Consider the following 17,977-nt stretch of genomic DNA (forward strand, 5'->3'; position numbering starts at 1 on the left):
AATTGTGCCTTACCATTAAAAATAAGCAAACCTTAAAAAGCAATGCCTCAGTACTATTCAGTAGAGTATGTATGCTATATTTTCTTTACTCGATAAATCACTGATGATTATCTGGGTTGATTCCATTTCTCAGCTATTGTGAACAAACATGGAAATACCAGTGACTCTCTCATATGCTGATTTCTTGCTGGGAGTAATGGGTTATACTCAGAAGTGGGATGCCTGGGTCACATAGCAGGACAACTTCAGATTTCTGAGAACTCTCCAAACTGTTTTCCAGAATGGCTGACCTAGTTTACATTCTCATGAATAGTGGATTAGGGTACTTTCCCCAACATCCCTGGCAGCATTCACTGATTTCTGATTTAAGCATCATTGCAGTTTTTAGTTGCCTTTTTCTAATGGCCATAATAGCTTAAGAATTGTTTATATGTTGGTTCTCTACTTATTATCATCCTTGGCAAACTGCCTATCCCTCTCCTTTGCCTCTTTTTAAACTGGACTGTTTGTGGGTTGTTGCTGCATTTGTGGAGTTCTTTTTGGATTCTGGATGAGCCCTTTATCAGCTGCATATTCTGCAAATATTTCCTCCAGTTTCCTGCTTGCCTCTTCATTTCCTTGTGGATTTCATTTGCTATACTGAAGTGTCTTAGCTTAGTATATTTTCAATTGTATATTTTTTACATGTTTTGACATATTTAATTTCTTAATCATATAAAATGAGCAGATCTCACAAATTTTGTGATAAAGATTTAGAAGCATACCAATCACTACCATCCTCCTGCCTGCCCATATCCCATACTCAACCTTTTCCTGGTTTTTACATTGCCCGGATTTTTACAATAATGTATTTTCATTTCATTTTGCAATCACAGACTTAACACTCCATTAAGCAAGACTATTGGCGCATAGTAGGTAGAAAAAAAGCTGGGTATAGACAAAAGCTATAAAAATAAGCAAGTTCCAGGATGTCAGTCTCACACAGATTACAGTTACTATTCTTTGTATTAGTTTTCACAATTCAAGGAAAGCATATGATAGTTGTCTTTTAGGGACTGGGTTACTTCACTAAATATAATAGTTTCCATATGAATCCATTCCATTGCAAACTAAAGGTTCTATTCTTCTTTTATGGCTCAGTAGCATCCCATAAAGTATATGTACATTTTCTTTCTGCAATAGTCAGACAATGGGCTTCTGGGATGGTTTTACATCTTACCTATTGTAAACTGAGTTGTTATAAGTATAAAATTACAACTCTGTCACAGCTGCCTGCTTCTACCAAGACATCTGCCATTGCCAACATCTTGTAGAGTTTCCCCAATGTTTAATCCAGTTACTGATGATATTAGATCATACAACAATAATGTCATTGCATCTAGAATGGATTTTTGCACAAGGCACAAGTTTGGAATGTTGTTTCACATCTCTGAACATACGGGAACAATTTTCCCAGCACTGATTGTGACACTGCTCTTTTCCAGGAACTGCTTTTAAATGAATTGTCCGAGGTTAGTTGGTTGTAGATGTATGAGTTAATTTCTAGTCTCTTGTTCTGTACCATTGATCTATGTGTCTATTTTTGTTTGTTTTTACTAGTACCAGTGTACTGCTCTGGTTATTACTGTGCTGCAGTAGGTCCTGAAATCTGCTATTATGATGCTTCTGGCTTTGTTTTGACATTTTAAGATTGCTCTTGCTTTTGTAGACTTTAGTGTTTGCACATAATTTATAGGATTTTTTTCTGGATTTCTGAATATGCTGTATTTTGATCGGGGTTATAGTGGATATGTAAATTGCTTAATGTTTTATTTTTGCTTTTTGTAGTTATATTGCTTTATATGTCCGGCAATTTCCATTGTAGATTTTCCACTTTTTTGTGGTTAGACATATTCAAAAGTATTTAAATTCCTCTAGTTCTCAAGGGTGTTGATCACACATGTTCTTTCTCAGGCAGGGCATTGTTTGTGCATAAACAGGATATGGATTCTTGTGCACTGATTTCATATTCTGCAATTTTATCAAACTCTCTTGAGAGTCTTTAGTTGAGTCCTTTAGTGGGGTCCTTTGGTTTCAATATACAAGTAGAAGATCATGTCATCTGCACATGGGAGTAATTTGACATCCTTACTTTTCATTTAAATCTTTTAGATTTAGCCTTTTTTTCCATAATGGTTGAGGCTAAATTTTCTGTAATTGTATTAGTGGAGAAATGGAATATTTTGTTCCAGAACTTAAGCAATAATACCTCCAACTTTTGCATATTCATTATGATGCTGGCCGTGAGCTTGTTGTATCTTTGTTTTGCTCTGTTAATGAATGTTCTTTCTGCACACATCTATTTTTTAATAGGAAAGGATCATGTATTTTATCAACCGTTTTATTACACTTGAAATTGTCATGTGGTTTTTTCTTCAGTTTAGTATGATGTAAATCTTTACTGATTTGTGTATGTTGACGTGTTTCTTCATTCTTTGGATAAATCCCACTTGCTGTTGGTGAGTGATCGTTCAGACTTGTTGCCACAGAACGGCAAGTGAGTGAGCAATTCGCACCTCTCACAGGCACTCATTAAGTTTCTTCACATACATCATTACGAAGATCTGAAACTCATGGTCACACCAACACCTTGGATGCTTGACACACTAATGCATGTTTACATCTGAAGTTCCTAGAAGCTGCGACACTTTGTCCCATTATCACCTTCTGAAGGAAAAGGCCGTAGTAGGCACGACTTGGAAATGAGATCAAAGGATCTGATTGTAGTGTAACAGTAAACATACAATGGAGGACCTCAGGATTCATATCAATCTTTTTAAGATTTATTGTCTTTGCTTTCCCAGGCCATAAGAATGGAACCGCATGGGAAGCAGCACAGCCAGGACCAGTGCTCCTATGGGGTCCCAGCACTTACAAGGGGAGGATTAACAGGCACTTGGCCCAATATTCATACTAATTTTTAGGGCAGCATTTTTTTTTTACTGTCCTGTAACACCAAGAATCATTTAGCTATTTATCACACCATGGGAAAAATACAAATACTGCAAAGCAATGAGTATGACTATTGGCGCAAAGAAAATCCCATCCTGGGTTCTCAGGATGCTCAGATACTCTTCTGGCCTAATACCTCATCTAGGTGAATGACACAGTGCAGGCTAACAGGGATTTGCAAGGCAACCACAGGCAGTGTGTATATAGTATTGGGTGGGGCACATCTCAATTGCATCATTGTGATCACCAACAGGAAAATGTATGCTGGTTCTTCCCATATGCTGCATTACGAAGAATGCCAAAGGCAGCAGTTTACATGAAACTTCCCAGCGCTTTTGTCATTGGGAGGCAAAATACATACGTACGTACGTACATACATACATACATACATACATACATAAGGAAAACCTGCCTTTTTTCCATCCAGGCAAGGGATCCCTGACTTTGCAATGCTGAAAACTGAGACAACAGGCTGACAGCTAAATACACGCAGTGGATGTGATGAAATAGGATCGATTTTCTGTCAGAACCATAAAGTCTCAAAACACACACACATGCACACCCACACACACACACACACACACACACACACACACACAGACTGAAATGCTGACTGAGCTTCACATTTAATGCTCAACTTAGTCAATTCCTAAGGTCTGATTCTATGTCTAACCAGAAAAAAAGTGTATGTTTTAGGCCCAGCACGGTGGCCTAGTGGCTAAAGTCTTCGCCTTGTTCACACTGGAATCCCATATGGGTGCTGGCTCTAATCCTGGGAGCCCTGATTCTCATCCAGCTCCCTGCTAGGAGGCTGGGAAAGCAGTCGAGAACAGCCAAAATCCCTGGGACCCTGCACCAAACAGGAGACCAGGAAGAAGTTTCTGGAGCCTGGCTTCGTACTGGTGCAGCACTGGCCGATGTGGTCACCTGAGGAGTAAATCATCAGAAGGAAGATCTTCCTCTCTGTCTCTCTCCTCTCTGTATATCCAACTCTGCAGAAAATAAATAAACAAATAAATAAAAATAAAATGTATGTTTTTGCTGTCTCCTTCTCATCTGTAAGCGGGTCTCTGAAGATGTTCTCTAGATGATAACAAGTCTCTCATCAGCTTCCCAGAAGACGCTGGTGTAAATGCCATCACACGCCTTGTGTTGTCTTGCTCATGAAGCATCTGAACACTGCTGTGAGGAGTGAATGGCGTCACAGACACACACATCCAGCACAAAGCAGCCTCATCAGAGTGTCACTACCCCCACCATCCCTGTCCCTTCAAACACCTCTGTGCACTCACAAGCTGGATTTAGCTACAAATACACTAGAAGGAAACCCTGTCTCCTGTGGAATTATTCCTTGCTGTAGCCATTGTATTTATAGTTTATGCACTAGCATGAGGACTTAGAATGAATTTGAAGAGGTTTTTCAAGGGAAGGCAATTCTTTTTTTAATTTTTTTTTGTTTTTAACTTATTATTATTATTATCATCATTTTATCATATAGTTCCATAGAACCTGGGATTTTCTTACCTCCTCTCCAAGTTCCACCCCCTCACTGAGTTCTCTTATATTATTACTATACTACAGTTTTTCATAGACTGTCCTGTGTCCATCATTGTTGGCTTGGATAATGGCAGAGTCCAGCACCGTATTGTCAAAATATAGTTCACAGTTTCATTGGGAGTTCAATTTTGATCTGGAAGTATAGATGCATACTGCATTGTATCCTCACATCTGGATATGATAGTCTCTATTACATAGTTACTATACATCCCCTTAAATGAAAAGCCAAATGCAAAATCAACAACAGGAAGAAAAATAGAAACTTACAATGCCATGAATTTAAATTAGAGGCTGCTGTATTTGATAGTCTCCGTTATAGTTACTACTCAATCCCTTAAATGAAAAGCTCCAAACAAAAAATCAACAGCAGGAATAAAAAAAGGAATTAAAAAATGACATTAATGTAAATAGCATGCTACTGAATGACTGATGCATCGCTGAAGCAATGAAAAAGAAAATCAAGGACCTTCTTGAAGAAAATAATGCTACTGTATGATTAATGAGTCAGTAAAAAATTTAATGAGAAAGCGTTTTGAAGAGATGGAACTAAAAGAAAATAATTCAAAATCCATGAGATGTAGTTTCCCCTGATCTTTGTTGGTGAGATATGGCTCCTGTAGACAAGAAATAGATTTTTTGTTTAAATCCAGTCTGCAAATCTATGGCGTTCAATTGAATTCAAACCGTTTACATCCAGGGTTAATATGAATGGGTATTCATTTGGCCCTGTTGTTTTAGCAATGGGCTGTTAATTGATTTAGTCCTCTGTTATTACTTTACTGGGCTGTTCCTCACATTTGCCTTTGGTTTTGGTGGACATTATTCCTCTTCTCTGTTAAAAGAACTTCTTTAAGTGTCCTTTATAGGGCAAGTTTGGAATTCTGAACTAATTATTTGCCTTTCACTCCATCCTACTGTTCCTTATCACAGCCCTGGTAACTATTCACCTCTTACTTCTGTAGATACAGGATCCGATAACCTACTGGGAAACCGTTTTGACTCAGACAAAGCTCCCATGTTCCTCTACCACAGAATCACATCCTGGACTTCTTGATTCTACTGTTACTTCCACTAACCCATTCCTATTTTCTCCTGACCTTCCAGACTGATTCAGCTAACCCACTAGCTTCTGTTAAGCCTGAATGGCGTATTCATTTACGCTGTTCTGAGGTCCAGCCCACACCAAACAAGTGTCCTAACTCCAGAACTGTCAATAGTTTTTTTTTTTTTTTGGTGTTGCCAACTGAAAAGAACAGTTATCAGGAGCGCACTGCAAAGAAAGCTGACTCACCACAATCAACATCCAAAGCTGAAATTGACAATTCAAGATATTGATCGCTTTGTGTAAAATCCGCGGGCCAAATCGTGTTAAGCACCATTCAGTGGCAATGTTGTGCCAGGCTCACCAGAAGGCGCCCACATAGCCACCAACGTGGAAGTACTGTGGCTCACCCTGACAGCCTGCAGAGCCATTGCCTGCGCTAGGTACTCCTCGCTCTCCCAGGCAAAGTCATGCTCCAAGTTATTCATCAGAGTGGTTCACTGCAACCTGCTAGCCACATACTCAGCGGCTAGGCTCAGGGAGGTGCCCTGGAGAGAGGCACAGAGCGCTCAGGACACAGCACGGCCATGTCCCATTCAGTCCTTTCTCATTCGAAATCTCTTGCTCCCTGCTCATATGGAATCTGTAGCTGAGTTGCTGCCACCTGGCAGCTAAATGTTGGGCTTCAGAAGCAGCCAATCAGCAGAAAGTTCCTATTGCTGAGCTGATCAGTGGCAGCTGCTGGCCCTGCTGTCCCCAAGACAGGCCTGGCTGTTAGCGTTTGCTTGGAGCACCACTCTATACTTTCAGCAATGCCTGCCGGGGTCGCAAGGATGGTGATGCAGAGGGGAATGGTAACTCTGCCTGGGGGCACTGGCTCCCAGGAATCCCGGACTTGGACCTGTCCAGCCAAACCTCCAAACTCCTGAGTGAATCATTGCTTCCTGTATTGCTTTATCAAATCAGAAGTGTGGCTCTGTGAAACTGTTTAAGGTGAACTCTGGTTAAAATACTTCAGCACCCAAGTGTCACATTGAAAGATTCAGACAAACCTGTATTACCGTGGTGGCAGTACTTGAAGGTAGCCTTGAGCGCTGCTGTGATTTCTCCCAAGGCAGTGTGAGAAAAGGCATGATGGTGTTACAGAGCGTTGGCTTTCCAGGGCCAGAGTGCTACTGCATGTCCAAAGTTGGGACTCCATGGAACACCAGGGGAATCAGCTTGTGGGCACTGAAGTTAAGAATCAAGTTTTGCTGCTTGGCTTCCAGTGAAGGTAATTTTCAGGGACTCATAATCGTGGTTTACGAGAGCAGTGTGAAAGTGAATTCTTTAAAAGCTGAGCCAAGGGCTGGAAATGCATGCTTGTGCTGAGAAAGATACTAGGGACTTTCCCTGGAGGTGATTAATGGTAAAGATTAAAGACATTACTAAGACATAAATGTTTACTTTAAGAACTTAAAAAAGTAATCAATTTTAAGAATGTGTTATTTCTTCATTGTTTAAGATAACATATTGTTAGAATAAATGTAAGCTATTTTTCCACATTTAAAAAAAAGCTATAAACAATGGTGTTCATATTTTTGAGGCATAGTGACAAAGCTATGATTTTTTGTGTGTGTGAAGTTTAAGTGTCGCATGTTTGACTGTTACGGGATCATTCATTTTGAACATTAACTTCTACTTTTAAGAAATTCCTACTTGTGTGCATATGTAAACATATGCATACAAATATGATTCTTTTAATAATAAAACATTTTAAAGCATATGAAACACAATGTGATTATTTTCCTAAGACAAGTAATTTTTTATTTTTTAAAATTAGACTTTTATAATTATTTTTCAATTGTGATGACTAAATACTGGGGAGTATTTCAGCTTAATTTGTGAAAGTAAATTCCAAACAGACAGGGGGAGTTAGTAGCCGGGTAAAGCAGAGAGGGCACCATCCAAGACATAGGAGGTTACAGGTAGACAGCAGAGGGGAACCTGGAGACTGACAGATGCAGAAAGGCAGTTCAGACAATGGTGTGGCTTTACAGTGACTCCATGCCATAGTGGCAGTGAGCACTGACCTGGGCTCCACCTGCCAGGCGGCAAGAGGAGTTCACCAGGAGCTCAGGAGTTAATCCCAAAGAACTGCCTGCCATGTGGTTTATTTGTTGCTTAGGACCAGAGACAGAACACCAGATCCCAAATGTGTGGTGTAGGAATAGGGTAGATTTCACAGCCAAGGCCCCCAACAGAGCTGCATTCGGCACCGTTTTGTGTAGAGAGGCAAAAGCTGTGGGACAGAATGGCACATGCACTAAGCTACAAATAACTAATTCCTGGCTCAGTGCATTGCACAACAGGGCATCCAAAAGGCTCCACCCAGAATAAGTCCAGGCAGCCCCAGACCTAATGACCAGCAGATTCAGATCTCCATCAATGGCAAATTAAGCACCACTTTGTATAGTGTGACAAAGCCTGCAAGACTACAGCAATAACGGCGAGCCACTCATGCACTGAGCACATGCGAACTCACTTCCACCCCTCAGCATTGCACTGACCTTACAGGGAAATAATATCGACTTTGGTATCCTACAGGTAAAAATAGGTTGAGGTAACTCTTGTATCTGAAAGCCAGCAGGTTCTGGCAAAATCAACACCACCAACGACTTAGTTAGGACACCTGATGTCTCCTTAATCCTGGGAGCTGCTCAAGCCAAAAGAGGGGAAAAAGTTTATGCAAACAGTGTTGTAGAAACAGCACAGGATCACAGGAGGTAGTAAGTGGTGAGCTCGGAGCTGGGGCTACGGAGACCATGGTTGAAGTCTAACGTGAGAACTCAGACCTGGATCTCACTGGAGGGAGTGGCACAAGTGACTGCAAACAAAGAGCTAGGTACAGATTGCAGTAATTAAATTGAACTGTTCCTGTGGGTGAGACAGCTTAGAAACCTGCCCTCAGGAGAAGAATCTGCTAACCAGAAGTACAGTCACCAAGAGCAAAAGAAGAGACAAAGGCACAATGAATATTACTGAAGACTCCTGCAACAGAGCAAAAGACTTTCCAACCCCAGAGTTAACTGCGGAACATATTGAGGAAATGGGGGATACGGAATGCAAAACACTTGTTATAAAGCTTCTTGCAACAATGAGAAAACTGGTGCTACATATTGTTTCACAATTTTTACTCCATATTAGGGAAATGTTCGTTAATTAATTGAATACACCTTTAATCCCAGCTTCTGTTTATGTGCCTCTTTATATGGCCTCTTTTTTTAGAGTTTTTTCTTTTTTATTATTAATTACATTGCACTATGTGTTTTATAGGCTCTGGAATTCCCCCAACCCCTTCCTATTCTATCACTCCATGGTGGATTCCTCCACCTTGTTGCAGTATTACATTTCAAATTCAGTCAAGATTCTTTCATTGCAAGCATATACCAAGCATAGAGTCCAGCATCTTATTGTCCAGATAAATTCAACAGTTTCTTGGGGAGACCATCTCTGGTCTGAAGGCAGAGCTGGCAGAATATCATCCCATCCAATGAAAAGCCACAACATAACATCAACAACAATTTACAATATTATGGAATTAATTGACATGGCATTGAGTAACAAATGTGTTAAAAATGCAAGTTTTTAACCACATCTGTGACTACTTCATTGACATTTCAATTTTAGTTTATATACAACCGGATTCTGTACACCTTAAAATGGCTATTGGGTACTATTCAGCTAGCTCATGTCTGTTTTCATTTTAGTATTTAGCAGTTTATAGTGTTGAAGCCTAATTTTGCTGAACTTGGCAGATTTTAGGATAGTCTAAATAGACTTATAACTTTACCAAGGCATATGTCAACAGTTGAAGTGCAGAACAATTTTAGAAAGGGTGTGCAGAGAATATATTTGGTCTTTTAATCATGTCTCTTTATTCTTGAATACTTTTTTTCAGCTTGACCCAGCTCTGTTTCCAGCTTTTTGATAGTTTCTGCTTGTTGACAAGTAATATCTTCAAATTCTGAGTTTCTTTCATCTGCTTCATTAATTATATTAAGACTTTTCACTAAATTTTTAATTTGCTCTATTTTGTCCTTCATTTCCAATAATTCAGCTTAATTTTGTTCTATTATTGCTATTCCCTGTGTGGCATATTCCTTAAATTCCTACATGTGCTTCTCATATTGACAAGAAACTCTATAACATGTGTTTTGAATTCTTTATCCCCCATTTTCACTGCTCCCTCCCTGTGTTCGGGGTCTTCCTCAGTTAACTCTGAGGGTGGAAAAAGCTTTTTGTCCTTTGCAGAAAAGTCTTCAATAATATTTATTGTGATTCTGTCTCTCCTTTTGCTCTTGGTCATTGCAAATCTGGTTAGCAAGTTCTTCTCCTTAGTGCAGGTTCCTATGCTGGTCTACAGGTCAGTTTCCATTGATTGGGTTTGGTACAGTTTTTCATTAGTAGTTGCTTGTGCTGCTCCCTTTATTAAGTTTCAGGCCTGTGCTATTGTGCTAGGTTTTCACAACAGACTCCCTCTGCAGCCCTATCCTCTGACCCACCACTCTGATGAACCAATACTGTGGACACACTCTTGTCTATGCAGCCTTTCTCCCATCTCTTTTCCAAGCAGCACTGTGGATTAGAGAGATAACAGCTATCTAAAATAACTAGGTTATTGATGGTGCTGATCTTGTCGACATCTGCTGGCTGTTAGCCCTGGAGATCTCCCAGCTCTATTTTGTGTGGCAGCTTGTACAATATTTTCTCTTGGGAATCAGTGCAATGCACTAAGCTGCAAGTGATTTTGGTCCTACTTTAGCATTTTCCTGGTCACTCCTGATTCAGTGATTTTATAACTTACTGTTGTTCCTTCTGTCACTCAGCCTATGTGTCACTGCACTAAATGGCACTTGATATAACACTTCTGGGGGTTCATGGGCTTCTGACTGCATGGCCTGGTCTCCCAAGGGTTAACTCCACAGCTTAGCTTGTTTCTCTAGGGGTAACAGGATGGGCAATCTTGGCCTGATACATCCCTGCTTCCCCTTTTTAAGATGCCCCCAGGGGTAGCTTAGGAGTTGCTTGAGCATTGGGAAAATACTGGGAGGAACTAGGCAGACTATAAAAGAGGCAGGCCAACGACATTCTCTTTACAAGAATGACCCACTGAGTGTTGTCTTTTTTGTAACCCTAGTCCCTCCGCTCAGCTCCGGGTACTCGGCGACACAGGCATTACCAACATCTGTTAGGCACTACACTTGCCCACAGTGTTTGGAACCTGCAGAATGCAAAGTTAGCACAGCTTTCCCTGTGGGATCAGTGCAGTGTGATGATCCAGAAATGCTCCTGCTCCTGGCTATCCCCGAGGTCTGCAATCTTAGTCCCAATGCAGAAAATAGTGCCTGGTGAGGAACTGGTGGGGGACTGCAGTGTGAGATCCCTGTCCCTGTAATACCCCTTGAAGTCTGCTGCTCTGTCTCTGCTTGTATCAAAGTTCTGGCAATTCCTTGCCTGTGTTCTCCTTCCTATCTCCTGATAAGCTCCCTTTCCCACCTTGCTGCTACTGGAACTCTGGTTGCTGCTGAGACTTCAGTTGTTATTTACCAAGTGCCGCTGAATCATCTGGTCCCTGCAACACTGCTCCCTCCCTGTGTTCGGGGTCTCCAGGTACCCCATTTTCCATCACTCACTCCTGCATCTTTTCCTGGAATCTGCAGTTTGTGCTTCACCCTGGCTAATCATTCTGCTTCAGTTTAAACCTGCTTGCATCCTATACAGCCATCTTTTCTCCTAGATCATCTCAAGGCTACTTTATAATTCAAGTGTTTATATTTCTCTCTCTCTCTCTTTCTTTCTTTCTTTCTTTCTTTCTTTCTTTCTTTCTTTCTTTCTTTCTTTCTTTCTTTCTTTCTCTTTTCTTCCTTTCTTTTTCTTTCTCTTCTTATTTGTTTAGTTATTCTTTTTCACATTGTGGTTAAATAACAAACAATTTAACCTTCATTTTGTGAAAATAAAAATTCTTCTGAGCGCTTTCTAATTTTATACTAATGAGCTGTTTTAATATGTGAGTGACTGTCATTGCCATTTTAACATATATTTATTAAGCATGTATCAAGAATTTCAGAAAAAAACCTGTACAACATGGAATTTCCTGTTTCATTTTTCTGATAAAATTAACTTCAGAAATACAAAAATACTTTAAAGTGTTCTTGATGAAATGCCACTAAATAATGTCAGTTAGATATCAATTGAATAATTTTGTAAAAATATTTTTTGAAATTTACATTTTGTTTGGTATTTACCTATGAATTTCTGAAATCCACATTTTTTTGGTATTACCCATTAACTGAAAAAGAATACAGACTATTCGAAACTCATAGTTTAGACTAGGAGAGACTGCTCAAGAAGAAGCGATGGAGAGGGAGGCAGAGAGAGAGAGCTGCTGGTACACTGCCTGATTGGCAACAATGGCTTGGGCTAGCCCAGGATAAAGCCAGGCATCTTGAGTTGTTTCCACCTCCTGAATCAACAGCCTTTGGGACACAGTATCACAGGAAAGTGCTTGCCTACTACACCAGCATGCTGGTTTTTGTCAGTGTCTTACAGAATGTGGAACAGGGATTGATTATTCCGTGACACTCTATGAAGACACGCCATTTTCTCTTCTGTAGGTCCAGTAGTTTGAATCAGATTGGTAGCTCTTTAAAGTCGAGTTCTTAGTTTGCTTAGCCAAGAATTTCTGAGTTTCTGATCATTTTTTTTTTTCTGGTCCTGATAAGTACTTCCTTGGTATGTTGGTGAGGATTTAGTGAATTTGTAAGCCAATTTTGATAGTGTTAATTGGTAGTAAAATTAATTCTTCCAAAATCAATGAACATGGATGGTCTTTCCAATGTGTGCTTTTTTAGCTTCTTTAATCAGCGCTTTGAAATTTTCACTGTGCATATCTTCTATACCTTTTATTGAATTCACTAATTATTTTGGTACTTCTATTTTTTTTTAAATATCCATTTATTTTCATTCAGAGTCAGATTTTCAGAGAGAAGGAGAGACATAAATATTTTCTGTCCCCTTGTTCCCTTCCCAGTCTCCCCAACAGTTGGAGCTGAACCTATCTGAAGGCAGGAGCTTCTTCCTGGTCTCCCACATGAGTACAAAGTCTGAAAGCACTGGGCCATCTCCTACTGCTTGGCTAGGCCTCAAGCAGGGAACTAGATGGGGATTAGAACAGCCAGGGCATACACTAGTGCTCATATGGGATCCCTGTTCACTCAAGAAAAGGATTCAGCCCCTGAGCCCTAGTGCCAGGCCCTCTTATTTTAGTAATTATGACTATTGAGAATACAGGTACATTTTGTACATTCAGGGTTTACAAATACATCTGATGATTTTGTATTCTAAATTACTGATGGACTTGTGTAACATTTCTTTTATTATTATTTGTTTTTATTGGAAAATCAGATAAACAGAGAGGAGGAGACACAGAGATCACGATATTCTGTCCGTTGTTTCACTCCACAAGTGGCCGCAACGGCTGGAGCTGCGCCAATTTGAAACTAGGAGTGAGGAGATTCTTCTGGGTCTCCCGTGCAGTTTCTGCGTCCCAAGACATTGGGTTGTTCTCAACTGTTTTCCCATCCCACTAGCAGGGAGCTGGATAGAAAGCAGGACCTTCAAGATTAGAACAGGTGCCGATGTGAGATCCTGGTGTGAACAAGGCAAGGACTTAAGCCACTATGCTACCACACCGTCCCAAGATTTCTACGTGTTGTTGGCAGAATCCTTATGTTTGTTTGCTTATTTACATGAACAGTGTCCTGCTACATCAAACAGGAATGATTTCACTGCTTCAGTTGCTACTTATACGCTTTTTGTATTTTTCTCTTGCATAACTTTTATGACTAAAAGTTCTGTGTTGACTAATAGAGAGAGGACAAACTGTTTGCTTTGAGAGCTAAGAGGAAATACTTTCAGCATTTTCCTTATGCCAGATGATATTTGCTGAAGTGTTTTCACAGGAGTTTTCAGCTTTCATTTTGAAAGTTGAATGATGATGAATTTCATCAAATACCGCTTGTATAACTACTGAGATAGTACTCTGTTAGCCTTCAATCAGTTGAAGCAATGCGCTGTATTTATTGACAGTGTGTCCTGAATCACTGTTGTGTGTTGTGAATAAAACACACTTGACCGTGATGGATGATCCTTCAGTTGTGCTCTTGGATTTGATCTGCTAATAAACTTTATTAAGAATCTTTTTGCTTGAACAGAGAGATAGTAAAGCTGACCTCAATTGGTAGGTTTCTTTATTTTTCAATTGTTCATAGAAATTTGTGAGGAAATAGACACCAACCAGTTGCTCCCAAAAGGCATGTCAGAGGTACAGAGCTCAGTAGGGGCACAGATCCCCAGTCTTTGCTGGGGGTTGATTCCTGAGATGTAGGTGCTGGGTCAACATATTCATGGAATACCAAATGTCACCAGAAGTTCTGGGTACATGTTAATGATGACGGTTCCGAGAGTGGACTAGTTGCCCAGCCTTCCAGCTCCAAGGATACTGATGTCACAAGAACAGGGATAGCTTCAACAGTATAGGTGAACACACCATAGGCACTTCCAGAATTGGAGTGCTTGGAATGTGCCAGATGTGCACTTTTGTGGCCTCATCTGCTGGGAAATCCAACAGAGTCCAGGAAGCCATGCCCATGAATCGCAATGAGCCTGGGACATAACAATAGTAAACAGTGACCCAAGTTGTAAGAAAAGGAAGGAAAACTTTTAGTGGTGGTGAAAGTGGCAGGGCAGATATGGGTGTGAAGGCTCAGAGCACAGGTGCCATTAGGGTCTTGGGAGACAGAATCCGTGTGCTGCTGTGCACTTCTCTCCCTTCCAGTGCAGTGCAGTGCACTGAATGATACAAGATTCTGAGGTCAATATTGTGAATTATTGGTCTCTCTTATGTAGTGAAATATTGTAAGGAATCAAAATGGAGATATGCAAGGCTTCTGTTCCCTTCATTTGATTTCCACTAGTGATTCCTTTTTAGCGATGGTGGTAAAGTACAACAATCCATGCTGAGTTACTTTTCTGAACAGACCTAAGAGACCCAAATATGTGCCTTTACCGGCTCTAATTGACAACTGCAGATACCTCTTGTATCCAGGGTGGCCAGGGTGTGCGTTTACACAGATGTCCTCTGCTGATCCTCTCCTGAAACTGAGATTCCTCCAGCCATGGATCTAGGTTAGACTTAGAGTGACTTTGCCTTTGTTTCTGCCTCCATACTGCCATCCCCAAGGCTTCATATTTTACAGGGTCCTAACTTTCCCTTAATGGGTTCCCATGTTGATGCTTAGATGCTTACTCAATCATTCAGATGTCTAATTGATATTTTGTTTATTCCCTGAGGATGAGGCTGTAAATATTACAAACATCGGTATGATCTCTATGCAAGTTTATATCAGCTAGAATTTTTTCCTTACAAATTAACTGCATCCATGGGATATGTAGAGACACAGAAGTGGGGTACCATTTACTCACATTATGCTTATGCCACATACTATCAACATGGGTTACATTTTACTTTTGCCAAGATCACAGAACTGATCTGGAGTTGCTTTTCATATTTCCTCCTAAGTGAAGCTTCTCATTGCTTCCCACTTTTGTATTCTTGGTCATGGAAATTCAAATGAATTATTCACTCCATGCCTGAATGCCCAAATAGATCCTACCAAAAATACGATCTCAGATGGAACAGTTGGAAATGAAATAATCCTGGCTGATGTAACTGCATACATGTTGATAATCATATTGGAAAAGGGATGCTAGGACAGCTTGAAGGTTAGAGAATACCATAGATCAAAAGACCACTCAGTCAGCAATGGAAACCACTGATTTGTCTGTTTTCTTTACTACCGTCTTCCCAATACCTACAATAATATTTGGTACATAGTAGGAGTGCAGAAATGTATAAAATAATTTAGCAAAAATACAATGGTGATTGATGACATTAATTACTGTGTAGCATTGCACACTGGTCTCTGCCTTAGGAATTTGCACATGTTTTAGTGCCTGCGTAATAAATGTGCCAGTGCTTTTCTTTCATGGTTTTCAGAGAATCACCAAATCATTTCTATAGCAAGTTCCCCCAGCTGTGTTACATTATGGCCAAAAAAATGGAAAGGCAAGTGACTATGCCCAGACAAAACCAAGCCCATAGAGTCACCTTGCTGTATAATAGTATGGTCCTGTGAGAACTAACTTACCATAGGAGATAGCCATTGTTTCCAAAGATGGACTCATTGATTACCTAAACAATTTCCTTGATAATCACAATCTTAACATCCACTAAACACAGTATTCAACAAGCAGAAAAAACTGTTGGATTCAGACAATTCTAGCACCATGATTTCCTCCATAGGTAAAGTGTAACGAATACAATGAAACAAAGCTAAACTTAAGCATCAGTGTCTAAGAGTTTCCATTAGAAGACAACCACCAAAATCAAAGCACTGATTGTGTCTAATCAAGTAATGTGTTCATTTTGTCTACATATTCAGATTGCTAAGTGGAAAATTCTCTGAAGGTCTTCAGTGTTTGACTGCTAATTTGTGAATGTCTCAATGCTTAAATAATAATAAAAAAAATCTGCTAAACGGTCTTAGAAATTTAACTCATTCTCTATTCAGTAGAAGGGGACCCTACTCCACCCTCACTCAGGGTAGAAGATTAAAACAGTATGACAATCAGAAGATACTGTTCTTTGGAAGTCTGAGGAGATTTCTTACCGAGGTGTCTTAGATGTTGTTCATGTTGCCATTTTGCCGTACTATCATGATGCAGGTTCTGTGGATACAGCAGGACACAGTATCATCCAGCAATACATTGCAGCAACACCACAATATATGTAATAGTCCTTTGGATATATATACCATGATGCGGAGACCACCTAAATATGCCCTACTGAACTCAAAAAAAGACATGCCTTAAATCCCCTGCCCCTTGTATAACTTGAAAATGTACCACTGGTACTCACACCACATTCAACAAGTGCTATAATTGGACATTCTTGATAATATTAGAAAAGTATGACTGTGGTTATATTAGAATAAGTCAAAGAGTTAATATGCTTCAACAGATTTTCTGTAATCTGCACCTGAGATAAAGACACTACTATTGACCAAGGTGATAAAAATGCCATGAAGGAGGTAAAATATTGGAGACCAGGTTCTCCTGATATCAATATTCCCCCTTGATAAATCACTGTGCTTTTAACTTCATGGTACTACTCTCAAATCTCTCTTTCTTTCTCTCTTTTTTAAGTTACTGATATGATTCCATTCCTTAGATGTAAGTTTGTGAAAAATTGTATAAGTATTTTATCTTAACAGTATCATTTAGCAGAAAGAATATGTAATAACAAGAAATGAATCTAATGCACATAAATAAATCAACATGAAGAAATTTCAGAGATCTAGTGAAACAAGGGATCTCATAGAAAAGTTATAAACAAGCGCTTGCTTCGCCGGCACATACACTAAAATTGGAACAATAGAGAGAAAATTATCATGGCCCCTGCAGAAGAATGATAGGCAAAGTTGTGCAGTTTTCCATACTAAGAAAGAAAAGAAGAGAAGAGAAAAGAAAAGAAGAGAAAAGAAAAGAAAAGAAAAGAAAAGGAAAAAAAGAAAAAAGTTGTAAAAAAGTAAATGTATGTGACCCCATTGGACATATCATAATAAAACATAACCAAAAACTCATATTTATACAGGATTATGTGTCATGTATATTTAATATGATATAAAATGTGGAGATACATGATTAGAAGGTATAGTTACAGATATCCCTATTTACTTCTTTTTTCTTTTTATTCATAATGGAGCTCTATTCTGTCCCATTGATCTTCATGTCTATTTTTGTGCCAAAACCAGGATGGTTTGTTTAAAACCAGGCTGTAGCATGTCTCCAAGTCTGTTAGAGTGGAACTTCTAGCTTTGTTTGTATTAAGATCGCTATGGCTTTATTGGGTCTCTTTATGATATTTATTCAACCAGTGCATGAACATGGAAGATTTTTCCAAATTTTTGTGTCTTCTCTTTCATTAATTATCACTCTGTAATTTTCACCATGTGGCTCCTTCACATCATTAGATGCATTTATTCCATTTTATTTAGTTTTTTCAGTTATTGTGAATGTGACTGATCTTAAAAGTTCATTCTTGGGCCCGGCGCGGTGGTGCAGTGGTTAAGGTCCTTGCCTTGCACGCCCGGGATCCCATATGGGCGCCGGTTCTATCCCTGCAGCCCCACTTCCCATCCACTCCCTGCCTGTGGCCCGGGAAAGCAGTCGAGGATGGCCCAAAACCTTGGGACCCTGCACCCGCGTGGGATACCCGGAAGAGGA

At 39.8% G+C, this 17,977-nt stretch overlaps 1 non-coding gene across 1 annotated transcript; it reads left to right on the forward strand.

Annotated features, from left to right (window-relative positions):
* The first annotated feature begins 17,087 nt into the window (after positions 1 to 17,087).
* LOC121168083 lies at positions 17,088 to 17,194 on the forward strand. Its single transcript, XR_005885689.1, has one exon. It is a non-coding gene; the product is annotated as a U6 spliceosomal RNA (small nuclear RNA).
* Positions 17,195 to 17,977: the final 783 nt, after the last annotated feature.

The sequence above is a fragment of the Ochotona curzoniae genome, unplaced genomic scaffold, assembly GCF_017591425.1.
Source record: "Ochotona curzoniae isolate NIBS_2020 unplaced genomic scaffold, NIBS_Ocur_1.0 patch49, whole genome shotgun sequence".
Classification (NCBI taxonomy): Eukaryota; Metazoa; Chordata; class Mammalia; order Lagomorpha; family Ochotonidae; genus Ochotona; species Ochotona curzoniae.